This window comes from Pristiophorus japonicus, chromosome 2, assembly GCF_044704955.1.
Source record: "Pristiophorus japonicus isolate sPriJap1 chromosome 2, sPriJap1.hap1, whole genome shotgun sequence".
Classification (NCBI taxonomy): Eukaryota; Metazoa; Chordata; class Chondrichthyes; family Pristiophoridae; genus Pristiophorus; species Pristiophorus japonicus.
The window spans coordinates 41,170,239-41,195,789 of NC_091978.1; positions in this window are offsets into that span (position 1 = coordinate 41,170,239).

The following is a 25,551-nucleotide window of genomic DNA, read 5'->3' on the forward strand; positions in this document are numbered from 1 at the left end:
CGACTTCCTCACCCTCAATCTGTATTACAAATTCAATCATACCGTGATCACTCATTCCGAGAGGATCTTTTACTAGGAGATCGTTTATTTTTCCTGTCTCATTGCACAGGACCAGATCTAAGATAGCTTGCTCCCTTGTAGGTTCTGTAACATACTGTTCTAAGAAACAATCCCTTATGCATTCTATGAATTCCTCCTCCAGGCTACCCCGTGCAATTTGATTTGACCAATCGATATGTAGGTTAAAATCCCCCATGACTACTGCCGTTCCTTTTTCACATGCCTCCATTATTCCCTTGATTATTGCCCGCCCCACCGTGAAGTTATTATTTGGGGGCCTATAAACTACGCCCACCAGTGACTTTCTCCCCTTACTATCTCTAATCTCCACCCACAATGATTCAACATTTTGTTCATTAGAGCCAATATCGTCTCTCACAACTGCCCTGATATCATCCTTTATTAACAGAGCTACCCCACCTCCTTTCCCTTCTTGTCCATCTTTCAGAATGTTTAATTCCCAGTCTTGGCCACCCTGCAACCATGTTTCTGTAATGGCCACCAAATCATACCCATTTGTGATGATTTGTGCCGTCAACTCATTTACTTTATTTCAAATGCTGCGAGCATTTAGGTAGAGTGTTTTAATCCTCGTTTTTAAACCGTGATTTTTAGTTTTGACCCCTCCTGCAGCCCCTTTATATTCAGTGGCCCTTTTTGTTTTTTGCCTTGGGTTTCTCTGCCCTCCACTTTTACTCATCTCCTTTCTGTCTTTTGCTTTTGTCTCCTTTTTGTTTCCCTCTGTCTCCCTGCATTGGTTCCCATCCCCCTGCCATATTATTTTAACTCCTCCCCAACAGCACTAGCAAACACTCCTCCTAGGACATTGGTTCCGGTCCTGCCCAGGTGCAGACCATCCGGTTTGTACTGGTCCCACCTCCCCCAGAACCGGTTCCAATGCCCCAGGAATTTGAATCTCTCCCTGCTGCACCACTGCTCAAGCCACGTATTCATCTGTGCTATCCTGCGATTCCTACTCTGACTAGCACGTGGCACAGGTAGCAATTCCAAGATTACTACTTTTGAGGTCCTACTTTTTAATTTAGCTCCTAGCTCCTTAAATTCGTCTCGTAGGACCTCATCCCTTTTTTTTTTACCTATGTCGTTAGTACCAATGTGCACCACGACAACTGGCTGTTCTCCCTCCCTTTTTAGAATGTCCTGCACCCACTCTGAGACATCCTTGACCTTTGCACCAGGGAGGCAACATACCATCCTGGAGTCTCGGTTGCGGCCGCAGAAACGCCTATCTATTCCCCTTACAATTGAATCCCCTATCACTATCGCTCTCCAACTCTTTTTCCTGCCCTCCTGTGCAACAGAGCCAGCCACGGTGCAATGAACTGGGCTGCTGCTGCCCTCTCCTGATGAGTCAACCCCCTCAACAGTACTCAAAGCAGTGTATCTGTTTTGTAGGGGGATGACCACAGGGGACCTCTGCACTACCTTCCTTGCACTGCTCTTCCTGCTGGTCTTCCATTCCCTAGCTGGCTGTGGACCCTTCACCTGCGATAAGACCAACTCGCTACACGTGCTACTCACGTCATTCTCAGCGTCGTGGATGCTCCAGAGTGAATCCACCCTCAGCTCCAATTCTGCAACGCGGTCCATCAGGAGCTGGAGGCGGATACATTTCCCGCACACGTAGTCATCAGGGACACTGGAAGTGTCCCTGAGTTCCCACATGGTACAGGAGGAGCATAACATGTGACCGAGCTCTCCTGCCATGACTTAACCCTTAGATACCCTTAAATTGACAACAACAATGTTAACAGGTTACTTACTGATATGAAAAAGAAAAAGAAAAGCTACTCACCAATCACCAGCCAATCACTTACCCCCTCGGCTGTGACGTCACCTTTTGATTTCTTTATTTCTTTTTTGCCTTCTCTCCCCGCTGCAGGGAGAACCAGTTGCATCAGTACCGATACTGATTGCTATAATCACCGGTCTCTTGGAACAGCCTGTGCGGTTACATTTTATGCATTCAGAATACAGTCAAAATAATGAATTACATGGGGATGTGTTCTATTGGTTATTTGCCACCAGTCCCCGCCCACCTACTACTAATACATTGGTTAATACAGTTACAGTAATTTCATTGGTACATTCAATCTCTAATGATTTAATTGGTACATTCAGTTATGGCCACTGTGGCTGGGGAGGCCCCCTATGGGTTACGTGTTACATCTCTGTGAACTTGTTCCCAGGCTCTAACTCTCAGTCTAGTGACCTTGACAAAAACATCTGGATATTCTCATTTCAAAGAGGCATTGTTTTCTGCTATCACGTGTGACTCGAAAATGGTTGCCTCAGCTTATTATTTCTGTGAGCTGTCTACCTTTGTCTTGAGTGTGCTCTCAGGAGTGTTATCTCCTCAGAGAATTTATTTGACCTTAGTCCTAGCCCCTTGTGAGACCCGTTGTTCTTTGCTTCAGCCTAATTGCTGGAATGTGGGACTCAGCTATTCCTCCATGAACACATTAAACCTTTCTCTCAGCCATTCTTGCTTTTGGTTTTAACTTTACTAAATTACTTTTCCCCTGATTAATTCTTTTCGCTACTACAGAATTTATAGCATAGAAATAGACCATTCTGCCCAACTGGTGTTTATGCTCCACACAAGCCTCCTCCTACACCTTCTTCATCTAACTCTAACTGCATATCCTTCTATTCCTTTCTCCCTCATGTATTTATCTAGCTTCCCCTTAAATGCATCTATGCTATTTGCCTCAATCACTTCTTGTGGTAGCGAGTTCCAAATTCTAACCACTTTCTGGGTTTTTCACACACGTCTGAACTGGAGCACAGAGCTTGGAGACAGAGCTGGGAGATTCGCAAACAGAGTAAGTAGAGTGAGGAATTTTGTGAGTGCAGGAATTGGTGGAGAGGAGAAATTCATTGGTAGGTATAAGGTAGGCTATGTAAGTAATCAGAAGATTGGAATTTGTCTTTGTCTTGTAACATAAAAGAAACTGCATGGTCAGTGGTAGTTTAAAAAATATATATATTTTTATTCATTCACAGGATGTGGCCGTTGCCAGCAAGACCACATTTATTGCCCATCCCTAATTGCCCTTGAGAAGATGGTGGTGAGCCACCTTCTTGAACCGCTGCAGTTCAGTTAGCAGTTAACAGCTGCAAATGATTGCTTGAGTTGGTGGTAAAAGCTGTTGGCCCTTTAACAAGGGGGCACATGGTTGAATTGATAACTCACCTGTATTTAAAACAGTGGTGAGCTAGAAGCTGATTAAGCATTTGTAGAGTGTTTGACTCTCTAAAGGTATATATTAGGCACTAGTTTGCAAAAGCACAGTGCTTGAAGATTTGCAAACGGAGCTATTTGCAAGCAGAGTGAGGAATTTTGTGAGCACAGGAGGAAGGTGATGGAGGTGATGACTGAAAAGGAGGAGTAGAGCCACAGAACCCAAGGTCTCTAGGTTAATAGACATGAGAGCAGACCTGTGGGACAGTGAGAGGAGCGGCCACAGATAATGATCAGCCCAAGTGCCCAGCGTCAGGGACCGAGGTAAGGAGCTGATTGTTGAGCAGTTAGTGATTGCTTTTTTTGAGTCTTAAGTTTATTTCTGTGAAGTTACTCAAAAAAAAGAGTCAATCTACAGTCGAATAAATAAAGGCATGGCATTGCAGCTCGATCCAGCGGAATGCATATACTGTGCCATGTGGGAACTCCTGTGTCCTGGACAACTATGTGTGCAGAGGTGTCGTCAGCTGGAGGAGCTTGAGCTCCGGGTTTCAGGGCTTGAGCAGCAGTTAGCGTCACTGCGGTGCATTCGTGAGGCTGAGAGCTACGCGGATAGCACGTTTCAGGAGGTGGTCAGCCCGCAGATAAGGAGTGCACAGGCAGAGAGGGAATGGGTGACTTCCAGACAGAAGAGGAGGACCAGGCAGGCGGTGCAGGAGTCCCCTGAGTGCATCTCGCTCTCCAACCAGTATTCAGTTCTGAGTACTGGTGAGAGCGATGGTTCCTCTGGGGAGTACAGCCGGAGCTAAGTCCATGGGTGTCTCAGTTGTACAGAGGGGAGACGGAAAGCAGGGAATGCAAAATGGCAGATGATTCGATAGTAAGGGGAAAAGATAGGCATTTTTGCGGATGCAGATGTGACTCCAGGATGGAAAGTTGCCTCCCTAGCGCCAGGGTTAAGAATGTCACTGAGCGGCTGCAGAACATTCTGAGCGGGGAGGGTGACCAACCAAAGGTTGTGGCCCACATTGGTACCAACGACACAGGTGGGAAGAGGGATGAGGTCCTGCAGGCAGATTTTAGGGAGCTAGGAAAGAGATTAAAAACCAGGACCTCAAAGGTAGTAATCTCCAGATTACTCCCGGTGTCATGAGCGAGTGAGTATAGAAATAGGATGATAGAGCAGATGAATGTGTGGCTGGAGAGATAGTGCAGGAAGGAGGGCTTTAGATTCCTGAGATATTGATGGTGCCGGTTCTTGGGAAGGTGGGAGGAGTTAAACTAATATGGCAGGGGGATGGGAACAAATGTAGGGAGACAGAGGGAAACAAAATGGAGACAAAAGCAAAAGACAGAAAGGAGATGAGTAAAAGTGGAGGGCAGAGAAACCCAAGGCAAAAAACAAAAAGGGCCACTGTACAGCAAAATTCTAAAGGGTCAAAGTGTAATAAAAAGGCAAGCATGAAAGCTCGGTGCCTCAATGCAAGGAGTATTCGGAACCCAGGAGAGGGCTCTGAGCTAGTTAGAGTGGGTGAGAGCTCAGATGAACAGGACCCCAAGAAAGAATGCAAATGGCAGGAGGCAACAGAGCAGAGTAGCAATGGGGTAAGTGTAAACCATAAGGTGATAGGAAGGGACAATATGTATGAATATGAAGGGGCTGCAGAAGGGGTCAAAACTAAAAATCATGGTTTAAAAACTAGTAGTAAAACATTACCTAAAAACATGCAGCATTCGAAATAAAGTAAATGAGTTAACGGCACAAATCATTACAAATGGGTATGATTTGGTGGCCATCACAGAAACGTGGTTGCAGGGTGGCCAAGACTGGGAATTAAACATACAGGGGTATCTCACAATTTGGAAAGATAGATGAGAAGGGAAAGGAGGTGGGGTAGCTATGTTAATAAAGGATGATATCAGGGTAGTTGTGAGAGATGATATTGGCTCTAATGAACAAAATGTTGAATCATTGTGGGTGGAGATTAGAGATAGTAAGGGGAAAAAGTCACTGGTGGGCGTAGTTTATAGGCCCCCAAATAATAACTTCACGGTGGGGCGTGCAATTATCGAGGGAATAATGGAGGCATGTGAAAAAGGAACGGCAGTAATCATGGGGGATTTTAACCTGCATATCGATTGATCAAATCAAATCGCACGGGGTAGCCTTGAGGAGGAATTCATAGAATGCATACGGGATTGTTTCTTAGAACAGTATGTTACAGAACCTACAAGGGAGCAAGCTATCTTAGATCTGGTCCTGTGTAATGAGACAGGAATAATAAACAATCTCCTAGTAAAAGATCCTCTCGGAATGAGTGATCACAGTATGGTTGAATTTGTAATACAGATTGAGGGTGAGGAAGTAGTGTCTCAAACAAGCGTACTATGCTTAAACAAAGGGGACTACAGTGGGATGAGGGCAGAGTTGGCTAAAGTAGACTGGAAACACAGACTAAACGGTGGCACAATTGAGGAACAGTGGAGGACTTTTAAGGAGCTCTTTCATAGTGCTCAACAAAAATATATTCCAGTGAAAAAGAAGGGCGGTAAGAGAAGGGATAACCAGCCATGGATAACCAAGGAAATAAAGGAGAGTATCAAATTAAAAATCAATGCGTATAAGGTGGCCAAGGTTAGTGGGAAACGAGAAGATTGGGAAAATTTTAAACAACAGCAAAGAATGACTAAGAAAGCAATAACGAAAGGAAAGATAGATTACGAAAGTAAACTTGCGCAAAACATAAAAACAGATAGTAAAAGCTTTTACCGATATATAAAACGGAAAAGAGTGATTAAAGTAAATGTTGATCCCTTAGAAGATGAGAAGGGGGATTTAATAATGGGAAATGTGGAAATGGCTGAGACCTTAAACAATTATTTTGCTTCGGTCTTCACAGTGGAAGACATAAAAACCATGCCAAAAATTGCTGGTCACGGGAATGTGGGAAGGGAGGACCTTGAGATAATCACTATCACTAGGGGGTAGTGCTGGATAGGCTAATGGGCCTCAAGGTAGACAAGTCCCCTGGTCCGGATGAAATGCATCCCAGGGTATTAAAAGAGATGGCGGAAGTTAAAGCAGATGCATTCGTTATAATCTACCAAAATTCTCTGGACTCTGGGGAGGTACCAGCGGATTGGAAAGCAGCTAATGTAATGCCTCTGTTTAAAAAAGGGGGCAAACAAAAGGCAGGTAACTATAGGCCGGTTAGTTTAACATCTGTAGTGGGGAAAATGCTTGAAGCTATCATTAAGGAAGAAATAGCGGGACATCTACATAGGAATGGTGCAATCAAGCAAACGTAACATGGATTCATGAAGGGGAAATCATGTTTCACGAATTTACTGGAATTCTTTGAGGATATAACAAGCATGGTGGGTCGAGGTGTACCGATGGATGTGGTGTATTTAGATTTCGAAACGGCATTCGATAAGGTGCCACACAAAAAGTTACTGCAGAAGATAAAGGTACGCGGAGTGAGAGGAAATGTATTAGCATGGATCGAAAATTGGCTGGCGAACAGAAAGCAGAGAGTCGGGATAAATGGGTCCTTTTCGGGTTGGAAATCGGTGGTTAGTGGTGTGCCATAGGGATCGGTACTGGGACCACAACTATTTATAATATACATAGATGACCTGGAAGAGGGACAGAGTGTAGTGTAACAAAATTTGCAGATGACACAAAGATTAGTGGGAAAGCGGGTTGTGTAGAGGACACAGAGAGGCTGCAAAGAGATTTAGATAGATTAAGCGAAAGGGCAGGGGAGTGGGACTAGCTGAAAGTCAGAACAGGCTCAACGGGCTGACTGGCCTTCTTCTATGCTGTAACCGTTCTATGATTCTATGGCCCAGGAATTTGGGTAATTTGCATTGGGTAACCTCCCATTAGCACCTCCAGGGGCACATTTTCGCCTGGGCTTGGCACCGCTAATGACTCACGCTAAATTCCGTGGGTGTTTAGTGGCCATGGTAACCCGTCCCGGCCCGCTCCGCCGCGCCAGCGATGACAACGTCATCACCGTGCGCAGCGCCCTGTTAAATTAGATTTCGCCCCCTGAAGCTGCACCGTGCGATGACAGCGACAGCTTCAGGGGACGTGAAATGGGCGGCCGGCCAGTCGCAGGGCACAAGTTAAGGGGAGGTATGGTTCTTTAAAATTAAAAACAAAATGTTGTCCTGCTTCAGTGCTCGGCTGTTGGCACGGCACCCCCACTCCCCAGCGGTCGAGGTAGGACCCTCTCATTACAGCAGAGTTTGTAGCTTGGGCCCTTTCCGTTAATTAAGTGAAGAGCCTCTCCTACGTGGCAGCGCTACGTGGCAAAATTCAGGTACTTTGTGCCTCCAGTCAGCCCCTGCAGGGGGCACTAATGGGGCACAAAGAGCAGCCACGATGCATTCATCCTGTGCCAGACCGGTCTGTCAGCTCTCTTCCAGCCACCACATCAAGCTCGCGGCCTTCCTTCCAGGGACGCTAAAGCCCAATTTAGCAGAAGCTAGCAATCGTTTGAGCCTGGCTCTAACTTTTCAAACATTTAAAAGTTAACGTCCCAAACGGGGCGCTATCGAATGTCGCCTTCTTTGAACGGCTGTTTTTCCGACTGGAGGAAGGTATACAGTATGTTTTCCCCAGGGGTCGTTACCAGGACCACTGCTTCTCTTAATATATATTAACTATTTGTACTAAGTCTCCCTTCTGCGCATGTGTCCCTTCCTGAGAGTTAGGACAAATGCCACCAACTCCGCCCCCTCCAACGCAATTCTCAGTAACCCTTTTCTGCGCATGTGTCCAACACCACGTTGCCTCCACTGAGCAGCTGAACGTATCCGAGCAGGCACCGAGCCTTCCGCAGGCCGAGCCGCAAGCGGGTGGCGGGGGAGCGGCCGGCAGACGGGGAGAGCGAGAAGTGGGAAGAGAGAGCTTTGGGCGGGTCGGGGGGGTGGGAGGGAGAGCTTGGGAAGGGAGAGGGAGCTTGCGGGGGAGAGAGAGAGCTTGGGGGGAGGAAGAGAGAGTTAGGGGAGAGAGAGACAGAGCTTGTGGGGGTGAGGGGGGGGGAGGGAGAGAGGGAGCATGAGGGGGGAGCAAGAGCTTGGGGAGGGAGAGAGCTTGGGGGAGAGAGAGAGAGCTTGGGGGTGGAGAGAGAGAGAGAGAGCTTGTGGGGGAGAGAGGGAGAGCTTGCGGGGGGGTGGAGAGAGAGAGCTTGGGGGGGGAGAGAGCGAGAGCTTGGGGTGGGGAGAGAGAGAGCTTGGGTGGGAGTGAGGGAGAGTTTGCGGGGGAGCGAGAGAGAGCTTGTGGGGGAGAGAGGGAGAGCTTGGGGTGGGGAGAGAGAGAGAGCTTGTGGGGGGAGAGAAGAGAGCTTGGGGGGGGGAGAGAACAAGAGCTTGTCGGGGGGAGAGAAGAGAGCTTGGGGGGGGGGGGAGAGAGAGAGAGAACTTGGGGGGGGAGAGAGAGAGAGCTTGGGGGGGGGGGAGAGAGCGAGAGCTTGTGGGGGAGAGAGCGAGAGCGAGAGCTTGTGGGGGAGAGAGGGAGAGCTTGGGGGGGAGAGGGAGAGCTTGGGGGGGGGAAGAGGGAGAGCTTGTGGGGGAGAGAGGGAGAGCTTGTGGGGGAGAGAGGGAGAGCTTGTGGGGGAGAGAGGGAGAGCTTGGGGTGGAGAGAAGAGAGGGAGAGCTTGTGGGGGAGAGAGCGAGAGCTTGTGGGGGGGAGAGGGAGAGCTTGTGGGGGGGAGAGGGAGAGTTTGTGGGGGAGAGAGGGAGAGCTTGCGGGGGGGTGGAGAGAGAGAGCTTGGGGGGGGAGAGAGCGAGAGCTTGGGGTGGGGAGAGAGAGAGCTTGGGTGGGAGTGAGGGAGAGTTTGCGGGGGAGCGAGAGAGAGCTTGTGGGGGAGAGAGGGAGAGCTTGGGGTGGGGAGAGAGAGAGAGCTTGTGGGGGGCGAGAAGAGAGCTTGGGGGGGAGAGAGCAAGAGCTTGTCGGGGGGAGAGAAGAGAGCTTGGGGGGGGAGAGAGAGAGCTTGGGGGGGGAGAGAGAGAGAGCTTGGGGGGGGGGGAGAGAGCGAGAGCTTGTGGGGGAGAGAGCGAGAGCTTGTGGGGGAGAGAGCGAGAGCTTGGGGGGGAGAGGGAGAGCTGGGGGGGGGGGAAGAGGGAGAGCTTGGGGGGAGAGAGGGAGAGCTTGTGGGGGAGAGAAGAGAGCTTGGGTGGGGGGGGAGAGAGGGAGAGCTTGTGGGGGGAAGAGGGAGAGCTTGGGGGGGGGGAAGAGGGAGAGCTTGGGGGGGGAAGAGGGAGAGCTTGGGGGGGGGAAGAGGGAGAGCTTGGGGAGGGGAAGAGGGAGAGCTTGTGGGGGAGAGAGAGAGAGCTTGGGGGGGGAGAGAGAGAGCTTGGGGTGGAGAGGGAGAGCTTGTGAGGGAGAGAGAGAGAGCTTGTGGGGGAGAGAGCGAGAGCTTGGGGGGTGAGAGAGCTTAGGGGGTGAGAGCGAGAGCTTGTCGAGGGGAGAGAAGAGAGCTTGGGGGAAGAGAGAGTTTGGGGAAGGGAGAGAGAGAGAGCTTGGTGGGGGAGAGAGAGCACGCTTGCGGGGGGAGAGTGAGAGCTTGTGGTGGGCAGAGAGAGAGCTTTGGAGGATGGGAGGGAGAGATAGCTTGGGGGGAGGGAGAGAGAGCTTGGGGGGAGAGGGAGAGAGTTTGGGGGGGGGTGGAGAGGGAGAGAGCTTGGTGGGGGGAGAGTGTGTGTGTGTGAGAGAGAGAGAGAGAGAGCTGGGGAGGGGGAGGGAGAGAGCTTGCGGGAGGGGAGGGAGAGAGACTTGGGAGGGAGAGAGACTTGGGGGGGGGGGGAGAGAGAGAACTTGGGGGGGGGAAGAGAGAGAGAGCGCTTGGGGAATGGAGAGAGAGAGAGCTTGGGGGAGGGAGAGAGAGAGAGCTTAGGGGGAGAGAGAGAGAGCTTTGGAGGAGGGGAGGGAGAGAGAGCTTGGGGAGAGGGAGAGAGAGCTTGGGGGGAGAGGGAGAGAGCTTGGGGGGAGAGAGAGAGAGCTTGGGGGGAGAGAGAGAGAGCTTGGGGAGGGGGGAGAGAGTTTGAGGGGGAGAGGGAGAGAGCTTGAGGGGGGAGGGAGAGCTTGGGGGAGGGAGAGAAGGAGCTTGGAGAGGAGAGAGAGAGAGCTTGAAGGCGAAAGGAGAGCTTGGGGGAGGGAGAGAGAGAGAGCTTGGAGAGGAGAGAGAGAGAGCTTGAAGGGGAAAGGAGAGCTTGGGGGAGGGAGAGAGAGAGCTTGGAGAGGAGAGAGAGAGAGCTTGAAGGGGAAAGGAGAACTTGGGGGAGGGAGAGAGAGAGCTTGGGGGAGGGGGAGAGAGCTTGGGGGAGGGAGAGAGAGCTTTGGAGTGGGTCAGAGCTGGGGTGAGGGAGAGAGAGAGAGAGCGAGGGGGGAAGAGTGAGACACAGGTGGTGTGGGGCGGGGGGGGGGGGCGGAAATCAGAGGGGAGAGAGAGATCGCGTTCTTCCTACCCCCTGGTGCGTTCAAGCTCGGTGCGTGTGTTACAAGGGAAATCCAGAGGTCACGACTCTGTCATTGTTCTTTTCATACCCAATAAATATGTTAACAATCCGCACACAATGCCTCATCTGTGGCGGGGGTGGGGGGAGGTGGCGGGAGGGCGTATAAGGTCTTGTGCTTGGGTAAGGGTCTTCAGCTGGCGGAGAGATGCACTTATGCTGGGGTAAGGGACTTCGGCTGAAGCTTGGTGACTTTTAGGGAGATCTATCCTCTGTGGCTTCAGAAGTCAAAATGGATCGAATTCCAAATTGGAAATTCACTCAGAATTTGGGCTGGGTGGTTCCAGTTACACATTCCAGGGGAACTTCAGGGTGTGGCTTATCCTCTAAGGGGACCAATCAGCAATAGCTCTGGAGAGCTAATCAGAGAAATGGCTGCATTTCAGTCAGTACAAATAGATGCATCCATATTTTAATGACTTGGATGAGGGCACAATTTCAAAATTTGCAGATGTCACAACCCTTGAAAGTGTAATGAACAGTGAGGAGGATAGTAGAATTCATGAGGACATAGACAGGCTGGTGGAATGGACGGGCATGTGGCAGATGAAATTAATGCAGAAAAGTGTGAAGTGATACATTTTGGCAGAAAAAATGAGGAGGGGACATATAAACTAAAGGGTACAAACCTGAAGTGGGTGCATGAACAGAGAGACCGAGGGGTATATGTACACAAATCGCTGCAGGTGGCAGGGCAGGTTGAGAAAGCCATCAAAAAAGCTTACGGGATCCTGGGCTTCATGAATAGTGGTAAAACACTGTTTCGGCCTCAACTGGAGTACTGTGTCCTATTCTAGGCACCGCACTTTAGGGAGGATGTGAAGGCCTCACAGAGGGTGCAGAAAAGATTTACGAGAATGATTCCAAGGTTGAAGGACTTCAGTTATGTTGATAGATTGAAGAAGCTGGGGTTGTTCTCCTTGAAGCAGAGAAGATTGAGAGGAGATATGTTTAAAATCATGAGGGGTCTAGACAGAGTAGGTAGGGAGAAACTGTTCCCATTGGTAGAAGGGTCAAGAACCAGAGGTCACAGATTTAAGGTGATTGGTAGGAGAACCAAAGATGACAGGAGAAAAAACTTTTTTACGCAGCGAGTGGTCAGGATCTGGAATGCATTGCCTGAAAGGGTGATGGTGGTAGACTCCATCACTGCTTTCAAAAAGGAGTTGGATTAAGCACCTGGAAAAAAAATTGCAGGGCTACAAGCGAAAGGGCAGATGAGTGGAACTAGTTGAAGTGCTCTTGCACATAGCTGGCAAGGGTTCGACAGGCCAAATGGCCCTTTACCGTGATGTCATCATCATCATCATCCTAGGTAGTCCCTCGGAGTCGAGGATGACTTGCTTCCACTCTAAAAGTGAGTTCTCAGGTGATTGAGGAGTCCAATGCGGGACCTTTAGTCTCTGTCACAGGTGGAGGGGACAGTGGTTGAAGGCAAGGGTGGTCAGGGAGCCTGGGTTGAAGCATTCTCCTTCCGCTGTCTACGCTTGGTTTCTGCTTGTTCTCGGCGATGGGACTCGAGGTGCTCAGCACCCTCCAGATGCTCTTCCTCCCTGTCGAGGGCCAGGGATTCCCAGTAGTCAGTGGAGATGTTGCACTTTAACAAGGAGGCTTTGAGAGTGTCCTTGATGCGTTTCCTCTGTCCACCTGGGGCTTGCTTGCCGTGTCGAAGCTCCAAGTAGAGCGCTGGCTTTGGGAGTCTCATGTCGGGCATGCAGATGATGTGGCCCGCCCAACGGAGCTGATCGAGTGTGGTCAGTGCTTCGATGCTGGGGTGTTGGCCTGAACGAGAACACTGACGTTGGTGCATCTGTCCTGCCAATGGATTTGCAGGATCTTGCGGAGGCAGCGCTGGTGGTACAAATCCCCATTGCTCCCATGCCAAACACAAGTCTCCCAAAGCAAGCGCTCTACTCGGAACTCCTTCATCGCAAACGAGCCAAAGGTGGGCAGCGGAAACGTTACAAGGACACCTTCAAAACCTCCCTGATAAAATGCAACATCCCCACTGACACCTGGGAGTCCCTGGCCAAAGACCACCCTAAGTGGAGGAAGTGCATTCGGAAGGGCGCTGAGCACCTCGAGTCTCATCGCCGAGAGCATGCAGAAATCAAGCGCAGGCAGTGGAAAGAGCGTGCGGCAAACCAGTCCCACCCAGCCTTTCTCTCAACGACTATCTGTCCCACCTGTGATTCTCGTATTGGACAATTCAGCCACCTAAGGACTCATTTTAAGAGTGGAAGCAAGTCTTCCTCGATTCTGAGGGACTGCCTATGATGATGACTTCTCTGGCACTTTGAATAACCATCCTACGATTCTATGATCATGAATATCTAGAACAGTGAATAGCTGAGAATAAATTACCTTTGTAATCTAGTCAAAGCAGCTCACGTGACATCATAAGTCACCAAGAACAAAGAAAAACATTTTAGCAACTCTTCTTTTAGATTGCAACCTTGAACTCACTCCCATTTATCTGTTAGTTTATACAGCGGATCATTTTTAATGTAATTACACTTGTAATTCTTGTTCTGCTGGAGCTGGGTTCCTGCTGCTTTAATCTTGTCATGTTTTCTATGTTTCTATGTATCTTATTATTATATATAACTGTAGCCCAACATGCTATACATGACTGTAATAAGATATGACCTGTAACCACCAGCATACCTTACCACCAGGGGTGCAATTGCAAGAGACAGGTATATAAGGACAGGTCTCAGGCAAGTGCAGCATTCCAGAGCTGTGAAATAAAGGTGCAGGTCCAGAGTGACCTGGACTTCACTACATGCCTCGTGTGAATCTGTACTGAGGGGACAGGACTTTACAGTGGTGACGGGTTACGGGATTACAGAATTCACAGAATGGCGAACAACGGACCAGATGAAAAGTACAATGCGGGAGACAATTGGGAGGACTTTATAGAAAGGCTCCAGCAAAGCTTTGTAACCAAAGACTGGTTAGGCGACGATAAGGCAGACAAGAGAAGAGCCCATCTCTTGACCAGCTGTGGCTCGAAAACATACGCTTTAATGAAGGACCTGTTGGCACCCGAGAAACGAGCAAGCAAGTCGTTTGAAGAATTGAGCACACTAGTAAGAGACCACCTGAAGCCAGCGAGCAGCCTACACATGGCCAGACACAGGTTCTACAACTACAGACGCTGTGTGGGCCAGAGCATACCCGACTTCATGGCGGAACTTCGGAGGTTGGCTAGTTTATGTGAGTTCCCCGATGAACTGAGGAGAGAAATGCTGAGAACTTTTTCATTGTAGGAATAGTCCATGCAGGCATATTCCGAAAGCTCATAGAGACCAAGAACCTGACCTTAGAGGCAGCAGCACTGGTTGCACAGACATTCTTGGTAGGGGAAGAAGAAACGAGGTTGATTTACAATGCAGGTACGACAACTTACGAAATATCGGAACAAGAAGTTCACAGCACTAAACAAGCTGCTACCTCACACACAGACAAAACCAGGAGAACAGGCTCTCAACAGCAGGCAGAAGCCATCAAGGGCCACAGGAACGGCCGTTCACACCTCATCAACCCACAATGCGAGCAATCAACTACAAACTGAGAGAAGCTCAAGAGAGATCAGCCAGACGCAGCTCATTCTTTGGGAACACTTTGAACAATGGAACAGGTCTGTGCTGGAGGTGTGGGGGTGGGCACTCGTCAAGGGGATGTCGATTTCAGCAGGCTGTTTGCAGAAATTGTGAATATACAGGGCATTTGGCCCGCATGTGCAAAAAAACGGCAGCTCGGCTGGGATATGAATCGGATGGGTCGGAAAGCGGACCAGAAGATGGTGGGGACAGTACCCGGGACACCGATGTACAGCGGGTCAACACGATCAATGGCCGTTGCTCCTACAACAGGACGCCTCCTATAATGATGAGGGTCCTACTCAACGGGATATCTGTCAACATGGATCTGGATACGGAAGCGAGTCAATCTCTCATGGGCGCTCAACAATTTGAACAACTGTGGTCGGATAAAAGAGACAGACCAAAACTCACAAGGGTCGACACCAAACTAAGGACCTATACCAAAGAAATTGTACCAGTCCTCGGCAGTGCCATGCTCTCTGTCACACACAAAGGGACAGTGAACCGACTTCCCCTGTGGATTGTCCCTGGAGACCCCCCAGCACTGCTGGGGAGAAGCTGGCTGGCAAAACTAAACTGGAAATGGATGATGTCCATGCCATGTCATTAGAGGAACGGACCTCCTGCTCAACAGTTATAAAGCGATTTGAACATTTCTTTCAGCCAGGTGTGGGCATTTTCAAAGGGGCCAAAGTCAAATACTACATCACACAGGATGCTAGACCGGTCCATCACAAGGCCAGAGCTGTACCCTATGTGATGAGGGAAAAGATTGAGCATGAACTCGACAGGCTTCTGCGGGAAGGCATTATATCACCTGTGGAATTTAGCAACTGGGCAAGTCCCATCGCCCCAGTCATAAAGCCTGATGGATCCGTACGAATCTGTGGGGACTACAAATCTACCATAAACAGAGTCTCCCTACAGGACCAGTACCCGCTGCCCAGAGCGGAGGACTTATTTGCCACATTGGCTGGAGGCAAACTTTTCTCAAAATTAGACCACAGATCTGCGTATATGACGCAAGAATTGACTGAGGAATCCAAGCTACTCACCACCATCAACATACATCGAGCCCTTTTCATGTACAATCGATGCCCATTTGGCATCAGGTCGGCAGTTGCCATATTCCAGCGCAACATGGAGAGTCTGCTCAAGTCCATCCCGGGGACGGTTGTATTTCAAGACGACATACTTATCACGGGCAGGGACACCGACTCCCATCTCCGTAATTTGGAGGAAGTACTGAAGCGGTTGGACCGGGTAGGCCTACATGTCAAGAAATCCAAGTGCCTGTTTCTTGCACCCGAGGTTGAATTTTTGGGCAGAAGGATTGCCGCTGATGGAATCCGCCCAACAGAGTCCAAAACAGAAGCAATTCACCTGGCACCCAGGCCCGGAATGTCTCAGAACTGCGCGCCTTTCTCGAGCTACTCAATTACTTTGGGAACTTTATGCAGAACTTATGCATGCTGCTGGAGCCTCTCCATGTGCTACTCAGGAAGGGATGCGATTGGTTTTGGGAGGATGCCCAGGAACGCGCCTTCAATAAGGCACGCAACCTTCTGTGTTCCAACAGTGTTTTGACTTTCTTTGGCTCAGGTAAAAAGCTAGTTCTCACATGCGATGCGTCAGCGTATGGGGTCGGGTGTGTTTTGCAACATGTCAATAGTGCGCGCAAATTACAACCTATAGCTTATGCCTCCAGGTCACTTTCGTGGGCGGAGCGCGGGTACGGAATGGTAGAGAAGGAGGCGCTCGCGTGCGTGTACGGTGTCAAAAAGATGCACCAATACATTTTCGGGGCCAAGTTCACGTTAGAAACCGACCACAAGTCCCTCACGTCCCTCCTATCCGAGAGCAAGGCAATAAATGCCAACGCCTCGGCGCGAATTCAACGGTGGACACTCATGCTGGCGTCCTACGACTATACCATAAGGCACAGACCAGGCACAGACAACTGTGCCGACGCGCTCAGCAGGCTACCCCTGGTGACCGCGGAAGGGTCTGATGAACAGGACAATCATGGTAATCGATGCCTTTGAGTCCACAGGTTCTCCCATGACAGCTCGCTAAATCAGAGCCTGGACGGCCAGCGACCCCATGTTATCCTTAGTAAAAAGATGTGTCCTAACCGGTGACTGCGCAGAGGCTCGCGATGCCTGCCCCGAGGAATTAAAACCCTTTCACAGGCGCATGCATGAGCTATCACTACAAGCAGACTGCCTGATGTGGGGCAGCTGAGTAGTCATGCCTCTGCGAGGCAGAGAGGCATTTGTCCAGGAGCTCCACCGCGAGCACCCGGGGATCGTTCTCATGAAGGCCATAGCCAGATCCCACGTCTGGTGGCCTGGTATTGACATGGACTTGGAGCTCTGCGTCCGAAGGTGCACCATTTGTGCCCAACTCAGCAATGTCCCCAGGGAGGCTCCACTGAGCCCCTGGCCCTGGCCTACCAAACCGTGGTTGCTGGTGCACGTAGACTATGCGGGCCCATTCATGGGTAAAATGTTCCTCGTAGTTGTAGATGCATTTTCAAAGTGGATCAAATGCACCATTTTAAACTCAAACACAACCTCCACCACTATGGAGAGCCTCGCAACCATGTTTGCAACGCACGGAATCCCTGACATATTGGTCAGTGACAATGGTCCGTGCTTCACCAGCGCAGAATTCCAAGACTTTATAATTGACCACGGCATAAATCACGTCAAGACGGCACCGTTCAAGCCAGCCTCCAACGGCCAGGCAGAGAGAGCAGTGCAAATCATTAAACAAGTCATGCTTAAAATCCAAGATCCCACGCTGCAGGGTTGCCTGTCGCGACTGCTGCTGGCATACAGATCTCGTCCGCATTCATTGACTGGGACTCCCCCCGCGCAACTGTTGATGAAAAGGACTTTAAAAACAAGGCTCTCATTAACCCTCCCAGACATGCACAAAATCGTTGAGGCAAAGCGCCATATGCTGACTGAGTACCATGACAGAAATTCGAGGGGGAGATGGAATGAGATAGGGGACAAAGTGTTTGTACTAAACTATGGCAGGGGTCCCAAATGGCTTGCCGGGACAGTAACGGGCAAGGAAGGAAACAGGCTACTGGTAGTACAAATGGACAATGGCAAAACCTGCCCGAGGCATGTAGACCAAGTCAAAAGCAGATTTACCAAAAACACTGCGGAACCAGAGGCAGACTACAATGTGGAACTCGCACCACACCTGGTGGACAGACAGAGGGAACAACCTGAGGAAAGGGCAATCCCAACAGACAGCCCAGGCGAGTCAACAACAATCACACCAATCGAAACAGACAGCCCAGGCGAGATAACAGCAACCACACCCAAAGAAAAACAGACACCAAGGCAAACAACTGAACCAAAACTCAGACGCTCCACTTGAGAGCATAGACCACCTGAGAGACTGAACCTATAAAGACAATAAGACCTTGGGGGAGGGTGATGTCATGTATCTTACATTATTATATATAACTGTATCCCAACATGCTATACATGACTGTAATAAGATATGACCAGTAACCACTAGCATACCTTACCACCGGGGGTGCACTTGCAAGAGACAGGTATATAAGGACAGGTCTCAGGCAAGTGCAGCATTCCAGAGCTATGAAATAAAGGTGCAGGTCCAGAGTGACCTTGACTTCACTACATGCCTCGTGTGAATCTGTACTGAGAGGCAGGACTTTACAAATCTGCTCCAGGTTTGTGAGGTAAATGTAGACCAGACTGACATTCACCGATGGAAATTAAACTAGTTTGCAATGCATTAATGCCGTTTTAGAGATAATTAATTTCTAATTGATTACTCGTGAATTCCAGTGACTACAATATTCCTCTTTAAACCTCTGTCAAATCTTTGATGACCTTTTTTATTTACTCCTTATTACCAAGAGAGCAAATTTCAATCAAACATATGACAAACATTGAAAAGACAAACATTTAATTTCTAATATTTTGATTTAAATGGAGCCCTTGATTGAAAATTACATTGTTTAACTGTTTGAAATTCTGAATGTCCACCTTCGGTCTTATCTAATTTATATTGCTTCTCTGCTCTTAATGGACTGTACCATTGATGATATCATGGGTTGAATCTAAGCCGTTGGCTGCAATACTTTTCAACCCATTACATCATACGGAGAAATCAACCATAAGGAAAGGGGATCAACATAATTTTGGTAATGGAATTTGAAGTACAGATGCAGGATTTTGAATTTTTGAACACAGGACTCAGAGAAGATCCCTTAACATCCAGAATGCAAATATAGATAGTTAGGTCCAACATTCATTTTAATAAATCCTTCTTAGCTGTGCAAAATTCAATGATATGTATTAGTTACTGACACACTATTAATGGGAATGTTTGTTAAAGAGATTTGTTTGCTCCAACTCATTCCTGAGCATGCCATTTCACTTAACCAGCAGTTGCAGACTGGTGCAGCACACAGAGGCAGAATAAAGCTCCTCTACTCTGCCCATAGTCCACCCCCACTAATGCAACACTTTTCCATTTCCCACACCAAACATCCTGTAGCATCTCTAAGTGAGATTGCCAATTTAGTGCCAATTTGTGCTAAATTGAGGGTAGCCATCATCAATAGGAAATACGCTGAGACTGCCCAAATTCATTTCATACAGGGCCATTACAGGCAACAAGCAGAGGAAACCTTCACCCCATCAGTCTGGGCTCAATCTGAGCCTGGGACATAGAAGGCAAGAGGCGATACCTAACCCACTGCAGCCCTAGCTTTTCCCGCATGGGTGAACCAGTTTATAGGAAGATTGAACCTGAACTGCTGCTTGACCGGCAAGATAGTTATCTGTTCCAGGTGCAGTGTCCCGAATCCGGAACTCTCAGGACCGAGGCCATTCCAGATTTTGCGTTTTGCTGGATTTTGGAACGTCTTTCTGACGTCATGAATCCGGAAACACCTGAGCCCAGGTCGGGTATTTCTGGATTTCAGAACATCAGAAAGGGGGTGGGGGGAGGGGGGAGATGGGTGCTCGTCGATGAGTTGTTTAAGTGTTCGCGCGGGCCCCTCCGAAGAGGACCTGATCGGGCGGGGCCCACCGCCGTGGAGGAGGTAGGTGGGGTCGGGCAGCCGACGTAAGGGAGAGGGGTCGGGGCGAGGTCGGGCCGCGCGAAGTCGGGGTGGGCCGAGGTCGGGCCAGGGCGACGTCGGGCCGGGGCGAGGTCGGTTCGCCGAAGCAGGGGAAGTCCGGATATCGGAACATTTTCCGGTTTCCAGACGACGCCACCACGAATCGGCCCGGTGTCCGGATTTCTGAACATTCTGGATTCCGGAACTCCGGATTTTGGAGGTCGAACCTGTACAAACCACCCACTGCTGGATTAGCAGCTCCGAGATGTGACATTGTGGCCTCAAGATTCAACGGCGCCTCACCCGTTTTACAGGCGTAAAATGGGCGCCTAACCATCCAAAATGGCAGGTGGTGTGCACGTGCTCATTCTGTGCAGGAAGTGTGCCACCCACCATGTTGGTAAAGGCTTCTGCCTGGGCGTTGAGGGCCCATGCCTGATACAGACGTTGGGCCTTTTCCCATTTACATAGAGGGTGCCTAACGCCTGGGTTCAGGCCCCCTTTGCAAAATTTGTTTGCAACCGCCCACAATGTGCGTCATGCCGGCTGCGTCAGTATTCTCCTGCGCTTGGAGCCAAACCTTAAAGGCCGCCTCCTGAAAGATTCAGTTTAAAATTTATTTCCTTATATTCCCTATTGTGAAGCCAGAAGGAGCAGGGTGCTAAACTACCAAAGAGGGCCGTTGGACATACTCCAGGAAATGCTGCTTTTACTCATCCCCCTCCACATCTTGCTGTCCAGGTGGTGTTAACAGCTTTTCTCTCATTATAGCACAGTTATGCAACATTTTTACTGCAGCACATGACTACAAATTGTCAATAGTACAGCACAGAAGGAGGCTATTCGGCCTACCGAGTCTGCGCCGGATCTTTCGAAGAGTAATCATTAGTCCCACTCCTCTGCTCTTTCCCCATATTCCTGCAATTTTTTTCTTCTTTAAGTGTTTATTCAAATCCCTTTTGAAGGCTACTATTGAATCTGTATCCACCACCCTATCAGGCAGTGCATTCCAAATCCTAACCACTCGTTGCCTAAAAAAGGTTTTCCCTCATGTCAACTCTGGTTCTTTTGCCAATCATCTGGAAACATGGTCAAATATCAAAGGGAGTGAAAGCCTTTCCTGAGCAAACTGGTGGTCTGTACAATGGGAGTTCTGCTGAAGATATGGCTCTGGTTGTAGGCTGGGTTCCTCACAGGACTCATGAGTCATGTCCAGAGGGAACATCCCTTGTCACCAAGTAATCAGCTTGTGACGTGATGGCCTGGTTGGAATAAAGGAGCACAGAGGTCTGGCGCAGGATGAATGAAACATGATTGTTAGCAGACCTGCATGAGGCACTGCCTGTGGTCGCAAACAAGCTGTATCTTCAGGGAGTGTATTGTGTATGCAATAACTGTTAGACTGAGTACTGTTTAACTCTAAGGGGTATGAGCTTGGCTCTGCTTTATTAAGGCCCAAAGTGAATAATATACAAAATGGCTGGCCTTTTATACTTTGGCTGCACACACGTGCGTGCAGCCCAATGGCCTCCAACAGTGATGCCATCTAGTGGCTAGTGATCCCAAAAGTACATACATGACAATACCCCCCTCTGAGATATTAACACAGTCTTTTACAAATTGAGATGGTCCTGTGTTTCACGCTCCTAGGTTGACTGTCTCATCTCAACTCCAGCCTTGGGTGAGTGTTCAGAGTCTGTTGTGACTGGTGGCTGGGTGGCTGACCTGGTGGGAGTGGCAATGGCCATGTCAGGGATTGAAAGTCCATTTTCATTGAACATGTCAGTGATTGAAAGTTCTCATTCACCGATGACCACTGAGTCCTCTGATAACTGGGGGTGGTTTGGTTGGTCGTCATTTGTCTCTTCCTCCGACTGTTCCCGTTCGTCTGTGGGCCGCAGATTTGTCTGATCCATATGTTTCCTGCATGTTTGCCCATTTTTGAGCTTGACAATAAATACTCTGTTGCCCTCCTTGGCCATGACAGTACCAACGATCCACTTGGGACCCTGACCATAATTCAGAACATATACAGGATCATTGACAGAAATATTGCATGACACAGCTGCGCGATCGTGATACCCTTGCTGACTTTGTCTTCTATATTCAACATGATTATTCAAGTCAGGGTGTACAAGAGATAGCTTGGTCTTAAGACCTCTCTTCATCATTCGTTCAGCAGACGAGACCCCCGGTAAGTATGTGTAGTCTTGTCCTGTAACTCAGCAGTATGCATGACGGGCGGGTCTGCAGTGACCCTTGGGTTACTCACTTCATACTCTGCTTTATGATTTGGACAGCACGTTCTGCTTGCCCATTGGATGCAGGTTTGAACAGTGCTGACCTTACATGTTTGATACCATTGAGTTTCATGAATTCTTGAAACTCCTGACTTGTAAAACACAATCCGTTGTCGCTAACAATGATGTCAGGCAGACCATGTGTCGTGAACATGACACTGAGATTCTCAATGGTAGCTGTGGATGACATGATTATACACTCTATCCACTTCGCATATGTATCCACCACAACTAAAAACATCTTCCCCAGGAAGGAACCTGCAAAGTCTATGTGGATCCTGGACCATGGTTTGGACAGCCATGACCACAGACTCAGCGGCGATTCCGCTGGTGCTTTGCAGAGCTACATGTAAGTGTTGCACTGATGCACACATGATTCCAGCTCAGAGTCAATTCCCAGCCACCACACATGAGACCTGGTGATCATTACAATGTGGGGATGTGTGCTATGTAGCTCATGTACAAATTTCTCTCTCCCTTTCTTGGGCATAACAACACGATTGCCCCACAGTATACAATCCGACTGAACAGACAGTTTGTCTTTGCGATGAATGTAAGGTTTGGTCTCTTCGCACATTTGCTTGGGTATGGCAGACCAATCACCTTTGAGGATGCAACTCTTCACCACTGATAAAATCGGGTCATGGCTGGTCCAGGTCTTAACTTGTTGAGCCATGACAGGGGTTCCTTCACTTTCAAAAGCATCCATAACTAACAATAGGTCCGCCGGTTGTGGCGTTTCCACCTCCGGTGTGGGCAACGGCAGACGGCTCAAAGCATCGGCACAATTCTCGGTGCCAGGTCTATGGCGAATAACATAATCATAAGCAGATAATGTCAGCGCCCACCTCTGAATGCGGGATGAAGCATTGGTATTGATACCTTTGTTTTCAGAGAACAGTGAAATGATCTGTCTCCAGTTCAAACCGAAGACCAAACAGATACTGATGCATCTTTTTAACCCCATACACACAGGCTAGTGCTTCTTTCTCCACCATGATGTGGGTTCTTTTCGCTTTAGACAAATTTTCTGAAGCATACGCAACTGGTTGAAGTTTACCCGACTCATTAGCTTGTTGGAGTATGCAACCAATTCCATATGACGAAGCATCACAGGTCAATACTAAATATTTACATGGGTCATAATGTACCAGCAGCTTGTTAGAGTAAATCAGATTAGTGGATTTCTCAAAAGCTCTGTCTTGAGACACACCCCATACCCAGATGTCGCCTTTTCTGAGCAGCATGTGCAGTGGTTCTAATAAGGTGCTCAATTTAGGTAGGAAGTTACCGAAGTAGTTGAGTAGACCCAGGAACGAATGCAGCTCGTCACATTCTGTGGCTTGGGTGCATTCTTGATGGCCTTGGTTTTCGCGTCCGTGGGCCTGATGCCATCAGGAGCAATTTTTCTCCCCAGGAACTCTACCTCTGATGCCATGAAGGTGCATTTCGAGCATTTCAGTCTGAGTCCCACTTTGTCCAGACGATGTAGAACCTCTTCCAGGTGGTTCAGATGTTCCTCGGAGTCACAACATGACAGTTCTGGGAACGGACTTCAGTAGACTCTCCATGTTCCTCTGAAATATTGCTGCAGCCGAGCGAATTCCAAAAGGGCACCTGTGATAAACAAACAGTCCTTTATGTGTGTTAATGCATGTAAGTCTCTTTGACGTCTCGACCAGCTCCTGTGCCATGTAGGCCGACGTCAAGTCCAGTTTGGTGAACGACTTCCCCCCAGCTAGCGTTGCAAACAAGTCATCAGCCTTTGGTAATGGGTACTGATCCTGTTTTGAAACCCTGTTGATCGTAGCTTTGTAGTCTCCACAGATTCTGACTGTGCCATCACTTTTCAGCACAGGAACAATGGGGCTGGCCCATTCATTAAATTCAACCCGTGATATGATCCCTTCACGCTGGAGTCTGTCCAGTTCGATTTCGACCTTCTCCCTCATCATATACGGAACTGCCCGAGCTTTATGATGGACGGGTCTTGCATCCAATTCCAGGTGGACCTGCACTTTGGCTCCCGTGAAGTTGCCGATGCTTGGTTTGAACAGCGAGGGGAATTTGTTCAGTACTTGGGCACATGTATCTTCCTCCGACACCTTGATGTTGTTCCAATTGCATCTGATTTTTTCAAGCCAGTTGCTGCTGAATAGCGTTGGGCCATTGCCTGGGACAATCCATAGCGGTAACTCGTGATCCGCACCGTCATACGACACTTTAATTGTGGCACTGCCAATCACCGTTATGAGTTCTTTGGTGTACGTGCGCAACTTGGCATTGATTGGACTCAGCCTGGGCCTCAGAGCCTTAGCATCCCACAGCTTGTCGAATGCCCTCTGGCTCAATATCGATTGACTCGGCCCCGTGTCCAGTTCCATCGATACAGGCACCCCATTAAATTTCACGTTGATCATTATCGGTTTGCTCTTAGTTAGGAACGAGTACAGTCCATACATTTCCTCCTCTGGTATCTCGGATTGCGTATCTGGATCCATGCTAGTCTGACCATCATCCTCCATCAATCATATTTACAGTAGTTGGCGATTTTCAATTTTTCACTGATATCTGCTTTAGACTTCTATCCATCTGACTGAGCGATCGTGATGGCCCTATTCAAGTCCAACGTTTCCACCGCCAGTAATTTCCACAGGATCACCTTGTGGTTGATGCCAATTACAAAGAAGTCCCGCAGCATGTCTGCCAACACAGCCCCGAACTAACACGGTTCTGCTAGATGTCTTAGGTCGGCAACGAATTCTGCCGCATTCTGGCCCTCTGAGCGTAAGTGCGTGTAAAATCTGTATCTCGAGATGTTGATGCCTTCGTCTGGCTTAACGTGGTCCTGTACCAGTGTACACAATTCTTCATACGTCTTTTCTGTTGGACTCACAGGCAGGAGTAGATTCTTTATCAGACCATAAATTTTTGGATTGCACACCGTGAGGAACACCGCCCAGTACCGATCTGTGTCACTGACCTCCTCCATTTTGTTGGCCATGAAGAACTGGCTCAAATGGTTCACAAAGTCTGCCCAATTTTCTCCTTCCATGATTCAGTCCAACAATCCAATTGTGTTCATTTTTGCATGGAAAGATTCTTGTTGTCTTGTCGCCAAATGTTGTGTATGCAATAACTGTTCGACTGAGTACTGTTTAACTCCAAGAGGTATGAGCTTGGCTTTGCTTTATTAAGGCCACAAGTGCCTAATATGCAAAATGCTGGCCTTTTATACTTGGGCTGCATACACGTGCGTGCAGCCCAATGGCCTCCAACAGTGATGCCATCTAGTGGCTAGTGATCCCAAAAGTACATTCATGACAGAGTGGAAACCTTTTCTATTGAGAAAGATGCCAGGCTGGTGATGGGGAACGCGCAGAGCGATATGGATGCCTGATCCATGACAGCTTGATCCCCAGGAAACCTATAATGCTAGTTCTGAATGCTAATATGCTCTCATCCTGCTTCGCTTTGTTCATGAGAATGTGATGTAGTCATTCCTCCTGCTGTAGAGAGTTCGTTCACCTCCCTAACATAACAAATTGCGATATGTTGCTGGAGGTAGCTTGTTGCATAAAGGTTAAGGTCCACGGTCACCACGACAGATACAGGTAGTTCTTCTCATGCCCTGGTTCAAGGTTCAGGTTGTGGCGACAGCAGCTGACATAGCTCTGTGACACGCTCCTTGGTGAAACAAAGGCACCGAAGACGTTGCTCCTCGGTGCAGTT